The following is a 13,516-nucleotide window of genomic DNA, read 5'->3' as shown; positions in this document are numbered from 1 at the left end:
TTGTCTGTTTCTTCATTTGCTATTATTTTCTCCCAATCTGACGGCTGTCTTTTCACCTTACTTATAGTTTCTTTTGTAGTGCAAAAGCTTTTAAGTTTCATTAGATCCCATTGGTTTAGTTTTGCTTTTATTTCCAATATTCTGGGAGGTGGGTCATAGAGGATCTTGCTGTGATTTATGTCGGAGAGTGTTTTGCCTATGTTCTCCTCTAGGAGTTTTATAGTTTCTGGTCTTACATTTAGATCTTTAATCCATTTTGAGTTTATTTTTGTGTATGGTGTTAGAAAGTGTTCTAGTTTCATTCTTTTACAAGTGGTTGACCAGTTTTCCCAGCACCACTTGTTAAAGAGGTTGTCTTTTTTCCATTGTATATCCTTGCCTCCTTTGTTGAAGATAAGGTGTCCACAGGTTCGTGGATTTATCTCAGGGCTTTCTATTCTGTTCCATTGATCTATATTTTCGTCTGTTGTGCCCAGTACCATACTGTCTTGATGACTGTGGCTTTGTAGTAGAGTCTGAAGTCAGGCAGGTTGATTCCTCCAGTTCCATTCTTCTTTCTCAAGATTACTTTGGCTATTCGAGGTTTTTTGTATTCCATACAAATTGTGAAATTATTTGTTCTAGTTCTGTGAAAAATACCGTTGGTAACTTGATAGGGATTGCATTGAATCTATAGATTGCTTTGGGGTAGAATAGCCATTTTGACAGTATTGATTCTTCCAATCCATGAACACGGTATGTTTCTCCATCTGTTTGTGTCCTCTTTGATTTCTTTCATCAGTGTTTTATAGTTTTCTATGTATAGGTCTTTTGTTTCTTAGGTTAGATATACTCCTAAGTATTTATTCTTTTTGTTGCAATGGTGAATGGTATTGCCTTAATTTCTCTTTCTGGTTTTTTCATTGTAGTAATAGGATGCAAGTGATTTCTGGTGTGTTAATTATATCCTGGCAACTTTACTATATTCATGATTAGTTCTAGAATTTTCTGTAGAGTCTTTAGGGTTTTCTATGTAGAGGATCATGTCATCTGCAAACAGTTGAGAGTTTCACTTCTTCTTTTCCTATCTGGATACCTTTTACTTCTTTTTCTGCTCTGATTGCTGTGGCCAAAACTTCCAACACTATGTTGAATAGTAGTGGTGAGAGTGGGCACCCTTGTCTTGTTCCTGATTTCAGGGGAAATGCTTTCAATTTTTCACCATTGAGGGTGATGCTTGCTGTGGGTTTGTCATATATAGCTTTTATTATGTTGAGGTATGTTCCTTCTATTCCTGCTTTCTGGAGAGTTTTAATCATGAATGGGTGTTGAATTTTGTCAAAGGCTTTCTCTGCATCTATTGAGATAATCATATGGTTTTTAACTTTCAATTTGTTAATGTGGTGTATTACATTGATTGATTTGCAGATATTAAAGAATCCTTGCATTCCTGGGATAAAGCCCACTTGGTCATGGTGTATGATTTTTTTAATATGTTGTTGGATTCTGTTTGCTAGAATTTTGTTAAGGATTTTTGCATCTATGTTCATCAGTGATATTGGCCTGTAATTTTCTTTTTTTGTGGCATCTTTGTCTGGTTTTGGAATTAGGGTGATGGTGGCCTCATAGAATGAGTTTGGAAGCTTATCTTCATCTGCAATTTTCTGGAAGAGTTTGAGTAAGATAGGTGTTAGCTCTTCTCTAAATTTTTGGTAGAATTCAGCTGTGAAGCCATCTGGTCCTGGGCTTTTGTTTGCTGGAAGATTTTTGATTACACTTTCGATTTCCTTGCCTGTGATGGGTCTGTTAAGATCTTCTATTTCTTCCTGGTTCAGTTTTGGAAAGTTATATTTTTCTAAGAATTTGTCCATTTCATCCAAGTTGTCCATTTTATTGGCATAGAGCTGCTGGTAGTAGTCTCTTATGATCCTTTGTATTTCAGTGTTGTCTGTTGTGATCTCTCCATTTTCATTTCTAATTTTGTTAATTTGGTTCTTCTCTCTTTGTTTCTTAATGAGTCTTGCTAATGGTTTGTCAATTTTGTTTATTTTTTCAAAAAACCAGCTTTTAGCTTTGTTGATTTTTGCTATGGTCTCTTTAGTTTCTATTGCATTTATTTCTGCCCTAATTTTTAAGATTTCTTTCCTTCTGCTAACCCTGGGGTTCTTCATTTCTTCCTTCTCTAATTGCTTTAGGTGTAGAGTTAGGTTATTTATTTGGCTTTTTTCTTGTTTCTTGATGTAAGCCTGTAATGCTATGAACTTTCCCCTTAGCACTGCTTTTACAGTGTCCCATAGGTTTTGGGTTGTTGTGTTTTCATTTTCATTCATTTCTATACATATTTTGATTTCTTTTTTTATTTCTTCTATGATTTGTTGGTTATTCAGAAGCGTGTTCTTTAGCCTCCAGGTGTTTGAATTTTTAACAATTTTTTCCCTGTAATTGAGATCTAATCTTACTGCACTGTGGTCAGAAAAGATGACTGGAATGATTTCAATTTTTTTGAATTTTCCAAGACCAGATTTATGGCCCAGGATGTGATCTATTCTGGAGAAGGTTCCGTGTGCACTTGAGAAAAAGGTGAAGTTGATTGTTTTGGGGTGAAATGTCCTATAGATATCAATTAGGTCTAGCTGGTCCATTGTGTCATTTAAAGTTTGTGTTTCCTTGTTAATTTTCTGTGTAGTTGATCTATCCATAGTTGTGAGTGGGGTATTAAAGTCTCCCACTATTATTGTGTTACTATTAATTTCCTCTTTCATACTCGTTAGTGTTTGCCTTACATATTGCGGTGCTCCTATGTTGGGTGCATATATATTTATAATTGTTATATCTTCTTCTTGGATTGATCCTTGGATCATTATGTAGTGTCCTTCTTTGTCTCTTTTCACAGCCTTTATTTGAAAGTCTATTTTATCTTATATGAGTATTGCGACTCCTGCTTGCTTTGGTTCTCCGTTTGCATGAAATATTTTTTTCCAGCCTTCACTTTCAGTCTGTTTATGTGTCTCTTGTTTTGAGGTGGGGTCTCTTGTAGACAGCATATATAGGGGTCTTGTTTTTGTATCCATTCAGCCAATCTTTGGTCTTTTGGTTGGGGCATTCCAACCCATTACATTTAAGGTATTATTGATAGGTGTGGTCCCGTTGCCCTTTACTTTGTTGTTTTGGGTTCACGTTTATACAACCTTTCTGCATTTCCTGTCTAGAGAAGATCCTTTAGCATTTGTTGAAGAGCTGGTTTGGTGGTGCTGAATTCTCTCAGCTTTTGCTTATCTGTAAAGCTTTTGAGTTCTCCTTCATATCTGAATGAGATCCTTGCTGTATACAGTAATCTAGGTTGTAGGTTATTCTCTTTCATTACTTTCAGGACGTCCTGCCATTCCCTTCTGGCCTGGAGGGTTTCTATTGATAGATCAGCTGTTATCCTTATGGGAATCCCTTTGTGTGTTATTTGTTGTTTTTCCCTTGCTGCTTTTAATATTTGTTCTTTGTGTTTGATCTTTGTTAGTTTGATTAATATGTGTCTTGGGGTGTTTCGCCTTGGGTTTATCCTGTTTGGAACTCTCTGGGTTTCTTGGACTTGGGTGGCTATTTCCTTCCCCATTTTAGGGAAGTTTTCAGCTATTATCTCCTCGAGTATTTTCTCATGGCCTTTCTTTTTGTCTTCTTCTTCTGGAACTCCTATGATTCGAATGTTGGGGCGTTTCACATTGTCCCAGAGGTCCCTGAGGTTGTCCTCATTTCTTTTGATCCTTTTTTCTTTTTTCCTCTCTGCTTCATTTATTTCCACCATTTTATCTTCTATCTCACTTATCCTATCTTCTGCCTCTGTTATTCTACTCTTGGTTCCCTCCAAAGTGTTTTTGATCTCATTCATTGCATTATTCATTTTTAATTGACTCTTTTTTATTTCTTCTAGGTCTTTATTAAACAATTCTTGTATCTTTTCAATCTTTGTTTCCAAGCTATTTATCTGTAACTCCATTTTGTTTTCAAGATTTTGGATCATTTTTTATTATCATTATTCTAAATTCTTTTTCAGGTAGATTCCCTATCTCCTCCTCTTTTGTTTGACTTGGTGGGCATTTTTCTTGTTCCTTTACCTGTTGGGTATTTCTTTGCCTTTTCATCTTGTTTAGATTGCTGTGTCTGGAGTGGACTTTCTGTACTCTGGAGGTCTGTGGTTCCTTTTTATTGTGGAGGATTTACCCAGTGGGTGGGGTTGGACGTTTGGCTTGTCAAGGTTTCCTGGTTAGGGAAGCTTGCGTCAGTGTACTGGTGCGTGGAACTTGATTTCTTCTCTTTGGAGAGCAATGGAGTGCCCAGTAATGAGTTTTGAGTTGGGTCTATGTGTTAGGTGTGATCTTGGGTAGCCTGTATGTTGACATTCAGGGCTATGTTCCTGTGTTGCTGGAGAATTTGCGTGGTATGTCTTGCTCTAAAACTTATTGGCTCTTGGGTGGTGGTTGGTTTCAGTGTAGGTATGGAGGCTTTTGGACGGTCACTTATCACTTAAAGTTCCATGTAGTCAGGAGTTTTCTGGTGTTCTCAGGTTTTGGGCTTAAGTTTCCTGCCTCTGGATTTCAGTTTTATTCTTCCTGTAGTCTCAGGACTTCTCCAACTATACAGCTCTGATAATTAAACTTCTAGGTTAATGGCGAAAAGATTCTCCCCCGTTAGGGACACCCAGAGAGGTTCACAGAGTTACATGAACAGGAGAAAAGGGAGGAGGGAGATAGAGATGAGTAGGAGGAGAAAAAGGGGGACTCAAGAGGAGAGAGACAGATCTACGCAGCTGTCTGTTCCCAGAGTGTTCTCGTATCTCAGACACCTACAAGGATTCACAGAATTGGATTGGGAAGAGAAGGGGAAAGGAGGAAATAGAGGTGTTCTGAGGTAGAAAACAGAGAGTCAAGATTGGGAGAGAATAATCTTCGGTTTAAAAATAGGGCTTCTCTTTTTTTTTTTTTTTGTAAGGTTATAGTGTATTGAAAATGAAAATTAAGGAGTAGTAGAGGAGTACTAGAGGACTTTAAAAGAAATAAGAGAAAAATAAAAATAGAAAATAGAAGAGAAAAAGGAAAGGAAAAAAAAGAAGAAAAAAGAAAAAAAAAAGAAAGAAAAAAAAAATTTTTTTTCCCCTAATTAAAAAAATCGTAAAAATCTATGAAAATGAAAGTTAAGGAGTAATGGGGGAGTAATAGGGAATTTTAAAGGAAAATAAAAGAGAAAAAATAAAAAAGAAAAATATAAAAAGAAAAAAAAATTTTTTTTTTTTTCCTTACTTAGAAAAAACAGAAAAAAAAAATATGGAACGCTTCACGAATTTGCGTGTCATCCTTGTGCAGGGGCCATGCTAATCTTCTCTGTATCGTTCCAATTTTAGTATATGTGCTGCCGAAGCGAGCACTGAAAATAGCAAGATTTAATGATAACAATTTTGATGTGATCATTTTCATTTCTATTAGAACATATTGTTAAATATTAAATTTGAAATAGACCTCAACAAAAATTAGGTTAGTGCTAACAAAATAAATGAGGGTTTGCAAAAGGAGTGGGTATAACAAAAAGTACCAAACTTGATTATACAATAATCTTATTCAGAAAACTTGACAGCCCATAAACAAGCGAGGAAAATGGCCTGTCCATTGAAATCCATGGAACACTAAACTTTCAAAAAGAAGAGTAGGTCAATATACCTTTGAGACATCTAGTGAAACAGATACAACCTTATTTCTCCATTGAAACACACAGGATCAGAGCATCCCTGATGGTCTAGTGGTTAAGAATTTACCTGCCAATGCAGAGGACACGGGTTTGATCCCTGGTCCGGGATGAATCCAAGCAACTAAGTCTATATGCTGCAGCTACAGAGCCCTCCAACCCTAGAACCCTTGCTCCACAACAAGAGAAGCCACTGCATTGAGAAGCCTGAGCTCCACAACTAAGAGAAATCTCTGCTTGTCACAAATAGAGAAAGCCTGCACGTAACAATGAAGACCCAGCACAGCCAAAATGAACGAATGAATGAATGAATTTTTTTTTTTTAATCCAATACAGGATCAATGAGTAACTCAATCCACTATTAAGAATTTGTGCGACATTCAGATTTGTCCACTGTTTTACCAGCAAAATGTTAGGGAATCACCAGACCAGGAGCAGCACCCTGGGCAGCCACACAGGACCCACTGAATGCTTTAGAGTCACCATTCTAATACTCTTAATAGTTATTATTTAACAAAGAGCTTTGTCTTTTCATTTACACTTGGTCCTACAATCTATGGAGCCAGAGATTTGGATTCAGACAGATGCAGAGTTGATTGCGGGTCTAGCACTACCAAAGTAAAATGGGATTAATTTGCATAATATCTCTGAGTCCCCATCTCCTTTTTGGGAAACATGATCACCCACTTTCAGAGGTTTAATAATTAAGGAAGATGATGCATCATATAAAATGTGTCGCATGGCTCCATCACATATAAGTGCTTAATAAATGTGAGTTCTCTGTCTTCTCCTCCACCCTAGTTAATTCCTACCCATCACCGAAAACTATTGCAAGGATGTTACTGTGAGAATGAACTGTCTCGAAGGTCAATATCCTGAAGTGATCAACTGGCTGGTCTGACTTTGGAAAGAAAACAGAGATCAGATTTAAGCCATACCTCAGCATGAACACAAAGCAGTGTGGGTCAGTGAGTATTGCCTGGTGCTTGTCCTTCCCATGAATGAAGAGACTAGTGTCACTGATTGGTCTTAGGTTCCCTCACACTGTAAAGTGAGGTGCCAGGCCACCTAGATGGGACTTGTAAAGGAAGGGCTTAAAATCCGTCCTGTTCATTTCAGCTGATCCCCCACCTCAAGGTGATGTAAGAGGCTGAATCTGGAGACTGAAAGAGAATTCCTCTGGTGTCCTCTATTCCATCCCTGCCCATGTGAGCATGAGAAAGGGATCCAGGATATTTATCTCCCTCTGTACCTAGTTTCCTAGGGCTGCTGTAACAGAAGCCTGCAAATGGCGTGGCTTTAACAACCAAAATTTTGTGTCTCATATCTCTGGAGGCTAAAAGTGCCACATCAAGGTATTAGCACGGTAGGTTCCTCCTGAGGATGGTGAGGGAGAATCTATTCCATGCAACCCCTAGTTTCCAGGAACTTACTGGTGGTATTTGGCATTCCTTGACCTGTAGATGCATCATACTGACCTCTGCCCTCATATACACATGACATTCACTGTTTGTGTCCAAATTTCTTCTTTTTATAAGAATACCAGTATAAGCGGTATTCTTACAAAAAGTTGGATGGCATCATCGACTCGATGGACATAAGTTTGAGCAAGCTCCAGGAGTTGGTAATGGACAGGGAAACCTGGGATGCTGTGGTCCATGGGGTTGCAAAGAGTTGGACACAACTGAGTGACTGAACTGACTGGTTATACTGGTTTAGTGCCATGACATCATCTTAACTGAACTAATTACATCTGCAGTGACCCTATTTCCAAATCAGGTCACATTCTGAGGTAGCAGTGGCTAGGACTTCAACATATGAATTTGGGGTAGGGGGTGGTTCAACATTCATCCCACCACACTCTCTTTCAAGCCAAGTAAGATGGTCTGTTTTACAAAGCTCAAAGAACTTTGCCCTTTTCTTCTGTGGTCTGAAGGAGTTGGATACTGAGAGGCATAAAGCTATGCCTGAGGGAGGTTCAGCCCAATGACAGAGTATAGGTTGCTGGAATGAGATCTACTTGTTCTCCTGCTGACATCTGGATGAAGGAGAATGTTTCAGGGGACCAAATGTGGATGTAACCTGAAGCCAGAATGAGAAGATCATCTGGAGAGGCACAGGGATGCCAGCAAAGGGTCTGAGGGACAGAAGCAAGCAACCAACAAGAGGAGAAGTGATCCCCCATGAAAAGAGTTATTCAAGGAGGCTTCCAGCTAGAGTGCCCCTGAGGAATCTGAACAAGTGTCCAAAACAGAAAGAGTTAGCTTAGGTTGTCAGCCTTCATCAGAAGGTGCCAACATCCCATGACATCAGAACCAGCCAGTTAAGTCAGGTCCTTTCCTCTGATCAGACCTGGTAGCTGATGAGTATGGGGGAGGAGAGCAAGCAAGAGACAAGACGCCATGCATACCATCATTTTCATTGCAACATTCAAGCCTCATAAAGGATGTAGATGAGGGAGGGAGAAGTTTTAAATTTGAGTGAGTTTAAGATTTGGATATTCCATCAGATGGGAAATTTTAATTTCCTAAAATGGGACTATTCTTGTGATTGAAAGAGACTAGAAAGGTATGGTACCTACACAAGATGTCATCCAGCAAAGAGGACAAACAAGTCTATGGAGCAAATTTAGAAGGGAATGGTGAAAAATTTTTAATGGCTTTCAAGCTTTCATACCCTACCAGTCCAGCTGGTGAATCACCAGAATACCTGGGCTTTATGGTGTGCAAGGTGGGGAGAAGGCCATTCACAGTGCTCACCGGGGTAGTGGCAGCATGTCAGGTAGGGGCTCCATGTTTATAGTCATGTAAAATACATACATATTTCAAAACACCTCATCACTCAGCCTCAATTTTTTCATCTTTAGATGAAATGTATGATGTGTACTTTAAAAGTAGCCACATCATAAGGTTACTGTGCTGTGAAATTAAATTAAAATAGAATCAAAACATGTAGAAATTAGCACAATCTTTATACAAATGTGGGGAAAGTACATATGCTACCAATGCTCCAGACAGATGAGAGGAAATAAAAGTCTGTTCTGTTTAACACTGACCCCGAACATAATGAACCATCCATAACTGGCCATAATTTGGGTTTCAAGAGGAAAACATATTGATTACTCATGGAGGTAAAGATTTACTTTAAAAGTACAAGTTATTATAAGTACTGCATGCTAACCAATACTGAAGAAGATCTTGATTTAGATTTAGAAGCATTTCCTTTATGAATAAATAACATCAATGCCAGTCACATTCAGCAGTGAAGGCTGCTTAGACATCGGAGTTCTGACATAGAGGTTGTGTTTGAGCAATGGAGACATTGCAACTTGAATATCATCTACTACCCTAATACGCTGGAAATAACAGGGTCAATTAAAATGACAGAAATATTTCACCATTTTAAATTATAATGCTTAAAACATGTAATATTCACCTAGAAATCTTTGAATAGCAGAATCTCTGCCAGTTCTGAATGTTCTTGGATAAGTTTTAAAGTGAAAATTATTTTGTGCTACTCAGTTTTCTTTATGTATATTTTCCTCACTGCACAAGCAGACCTATCAAAAATATGAAAATGTTAGTAATTTGATGAATACCAGCAGAAAACCTTATTTTAAATTCCAATTGGAATTAAATTATGAAAATCAGTGAATTCTGAGAGCCATAGAAAATGCCCAGGTTATACATTATGTCCACTTCTAATGTTTTTTGGTATGATGTCTGAAATAAATTTAAACAACTCCATCTGCTTTGATTTACCAGAAACTGTCTCTGTGAATTTACCCAGGAAGAGGAGAAAAGTCAGTATAGAATGGTATTAGTGCCCAGGTCATGATTTCATCTAGCTTCCTGGGTTTCATCTCTCCTTTCATAAGCCTGATCTTTGACACAATTATTGTACCAAACTTCTCAATGCCTTATAGATAAATCCCATTGGAAAGGTCACTGTGGAGAAGACTGCCATTTTCCTTATATCCTTAAAAGGCACAGTGTTTAGGCTAAGTTTTTCACATGGCAAATTTAGGCAAGTGTCTTTATTCAGTATATGATGTCCACACTGGTAGAACAGCTATTACACAATCATAAAGGGTTTGAACTATTAGGGCATTAGAGTTGGTATAATCTCATCACCTCATTTGCCCTCTGTGGAAACTGAGGTCCAGAAATGAGGTCCACTTAGTCTGGCTGCCTCACTGGTTATGTGAGTACCTGCTTATGGATACTCATATTTTATCTCTTAGCTTATCCAAAGTTATTTCAGCATATATGTTAAATCCTATGTTCTATTTTGGATGAATCCATTTATCCCACTATATTTGTTATTCAGAGTATGAGTGGACAATAATCAATTTTTTTTCTTCTAGGGGCAAAAAATTAATTTTGTGTTCCTACATTATGTTCATTTCTCGAATGTCAAGCAGCTCACCTGGGCTCAGAGAAGGTTTATGTCAAAGGGCTGAGAGCACAGACACTCCCTTCCTGCCTTTGGTGAAATTTCATCATACTAAGTAACACAGGAGGAAGTAGGGACAGAAGGGAAGAACTTGGAGAGGCAGCAAAAGGGAAGGAGACATTCTCAGACCTGGCAGGGAAGGGAAATCAGTGTCCCAAAGGAGAGGGGAGTCTGCACAAGGCTGAGAACTAGTGCCTTGAAGAGATGTCCAGTGATAAGGCATGCCTGGGAGGTGAAACCCACATAGAGTGGGGTCCAGATATACCAAACACTCTTATGCCCTAAGGATAGCCAAGAAAGAGCACAGACCCAGACCTGAGGTTGCCACACAAACTTGAACAATGAATTTCCCAGCAATGACTACCACAGTCTGATTACTGAAGACTGGAAAGACCTCGCCAATGTTTTATTGATGGATCAAGATCTTAGGACCTTGGCACAACTCCAAGGGAGAGAACTCTGGTACTGGCTAGGATTGAATACCCCAACAGGGGTTCAAGGTCAGATGCACACTGATTTAATAAAAATAAAGAGATATGTTTCTTGCATATGTCAGTTTGTGAAACAAGATTCATACCAACTACATGAACCAGACTTCTCTTTTGAGTTAGTAAAAGATCTGTAGGCAATGAGACATGGATAGAAAGAAACCATTTTATATCCTTCTATTCCAAAATGTCTGCCAAATCTGGTAAAGATAAAAAACTTCCAAGCAAGGCACTTGACTGAGCTGGCAAGAATTCTTCCTGTATTTTTGGAAATGTATGAGAATTATTAGCTGAAGATAGAATTGTGATGGAGAGGCAAGTTGAATAGACAAATAGGAGTTTCCTAGATTCGATAGCAAGTTTTAGCAGAAGTTATATTTGTTGAGAAATGCTATGGAAACCAAGAAGCTGGCCTGGTCTTTGGCAAAATGCTGAAGGAAATATAGTTTCTCATCAGGACCTAACCCTATGGGATTCTTCTATTCTGTTAGATTTCCATCAGGAGCAATAATGCTATAGTGCCACTGTCTCCCATCAGATTTCTTTGGACTTTATTTTTCTTCCCTCTACTCAAAATTCACCTCTCCTTCCAAGACCCTGTGAAATAATTTGAGTAAACAATAAGGTATTTGATAACTTCTGGTCTTGATTTAACAGATTAAACTCAATAAAGCATATGTTGTGTTAGGGAACTTCACAATAAAATGTATGTTTTTATAAGAATCTTCACTATTTTAACTTAACATATACACACACTTAGGTATTTCAGTAGAAACAGTTTAGGGACTTAAGAAACACTTTATTAAACTAAATATGATCTCCACATTCCAAAGATGGTCTCAACAACATAACCCATCTCTCACACTCTTACTATGAAGTAACATTGACATTCCTCCATTAAGAGATGGGATCTAAGGCTTTTCTCTGATCTTAAGGGGATAATGGGACCCAGCTACCATGCGGTGAGGAAGTGAAACAGCAATGGAAGGGTCATATCTATGTGTTTCAGCACCAGCCATAGCTGAGGAACCAGTCAACATCTGGGATAAACAGCAAGACATGTAAATAAGCAAGTCCTCAGATGATTCCAGCTCCTAGCCCACAATCGGTAGAGATGAGCTATAGTGAAGATTTGTGAGCAAAATAAATGTTGTGGTTATTTTAAGTTAATTTGTAATGTGTCCATACCTCGCTATAATACCCTCAAACCTTAACATATGAGTGACTGCCCAACTTGCTTATATGCTTAAATGGCCTTTTTCCATTAAAAAAATTTAAGTACAAACATTTCTGAAGGTTAGCAAAATGATATAGCAGTCTTGGAATTTATATAAGGTTTATTTGCTACCAGTGTGAAGTTGGGCATCATAGTTCATTTACAGTTAGACACTGGAAAGGAGGGAAGCTTCTTTCCAGAAATTAGGGTTGTTTAGATTTGAGAATGAAAACTAACTTGTGAGCCCTACAATGGTATATTGAGTAGTTTTGACACAAGCAGGTTTTTTAGTATTAAAAACACTGATAAATGCTGAGAAATCACTTCCTTGGAGAAAGATGGACTGATTAAGAGACTGTAAGTCTCTTATAAGGAGCTATGGATACAGATATACAAAAATCACTGTCTAACTCCACTTCTTAAATAGAAGTTCTCTTAGCCCCCCAAAGTTAGTGGTCCATCCTGCCCCCCACTGGTGACCACTAATTTGTTCTCTATATCTGAGTCTGTTTTGCTATATACATTTGACTGTTTCATTTTTAAGATCCCACATATAGGTGACGACACCTATCTTTCTCTGTCTGACTTATTTCATTAGGCATAATACTCTCTAGGTCCATCCGTGTTGTTGAAGAATTTCATTAATTTTTTATGGCTGAGTAATATTATACTGTGTGTGTGTGTGTACTGCATCTTTATCCAGTCATCCTTTGATGGACACTTAGGTTGCTTCAATGTCTAGGCTATGAACATGGGGGAACACATATTTTTTTCAAATTAATATTTCACTTTCTTCAGATATACCAAGGAATGTAATTGCAAGATCACATGGTATTTCTACTTTTAGTTTTTGAAAGGTCTCCATACTCCTTTCCATAGCAGCTATTACACCAATTTACATCCCCTCCAACAGTGTATAAGATAGGGCATGGGCTATGTGATACAAACTGTTATGTGTAAAATAGATAAGCAATAAGAATATATTATACAGCATAGGGAAATCATTTTAGGAAGTAATAAAGATCTCACAGATTTAGCTGATTCTAGACAGGGTAGAAAACATGGCTAGATCATCACAGTTAAAGGGCACATCTTCTTTCACTGACAGCAAAGTTTGGAAAACAAGCAATAATGAAACACTCCTTTGAAAGTCCATGAATAAGTGCAGAGAGAGCAGACAAAGCACATGAACTAAGATAAAAGAAGAGAACAAAGTGATGTCTTTGTGAGAAGATTCTTTAGACTTCATAGCCAGTTGGGGAATAAAGACAGTTTTTGTTGCCAACGTGCAAAGAAATGATATTAATAATAGGTGTAAAGGGCACCTGGAGGTCTACTCTTTTTTTCTTAATTCACTTAGAAGCATTGGATAAATTATTGATCATTACATGTTTCTTCAGTATGGACCATAGCCCCAGGAGGCTCCTTGGTATTTTCCTAGTGGATTTTTTTAAAAAGCCAGCCTATATTTAGTTTCATAGGCAGGTGAGCTAACTTCATGGATGTATTTAATATATGATATGATTAAGGATTATTAAAATGGTTGTCTGAGGAGACCTTATAAATAGCTGAGGAAAGAAGAGAAGTGAAAGGAAAAGGAAAAAAGGAAAGATAAACCCATCTGAATGCAGAGTTTCAAAGAATAGCAAGG

General features: G+C 37.8%; 1 protein-coding gene and 1 non-coding gene across 2 annotated transcripts in view; both read right to left on the bottom strand.

Annotated features, from left to right (window-relative positions):
- The window catches only part of LOC122446204 (cGMP-dependent protein kinase 1-like), an 849,064-nt gene that overhangs the window by 805,099 nt on the left and 30,449 nt on the right, over window positions 1–13,516 (bottom strand). The gene's annotated exons all lie outside the window — the stretch shown is intronic.
- On the bottom strand, window positions 5,286–5,392 carry LOC122446962. Its single transcript, XR_006271092.1, has one exon. It is a non-coding gene; the product is annotated as a U6 spliceosomal RNA (small nuclear RNA).

This window comes from Cervus canadensis, chromosome 8 (genome assembly GCF_019320065.1).
Source record: "Cervus canadensis isolate Bull #8, Minnesota chromosome 8, ASM1932006v1, whole genome shotgun sequence".
In the NCBI taxonomy this organism is placed as follows: domain Eukaryota; kingdom Metazoa; phylum Chordata; class Mammalia; order Artiodactyla; family Cervidae; genus Cervus; species Cervus canadensis.
This window is presented reverse-complemented; position numbering and strand designations above follow the sequence as displayed.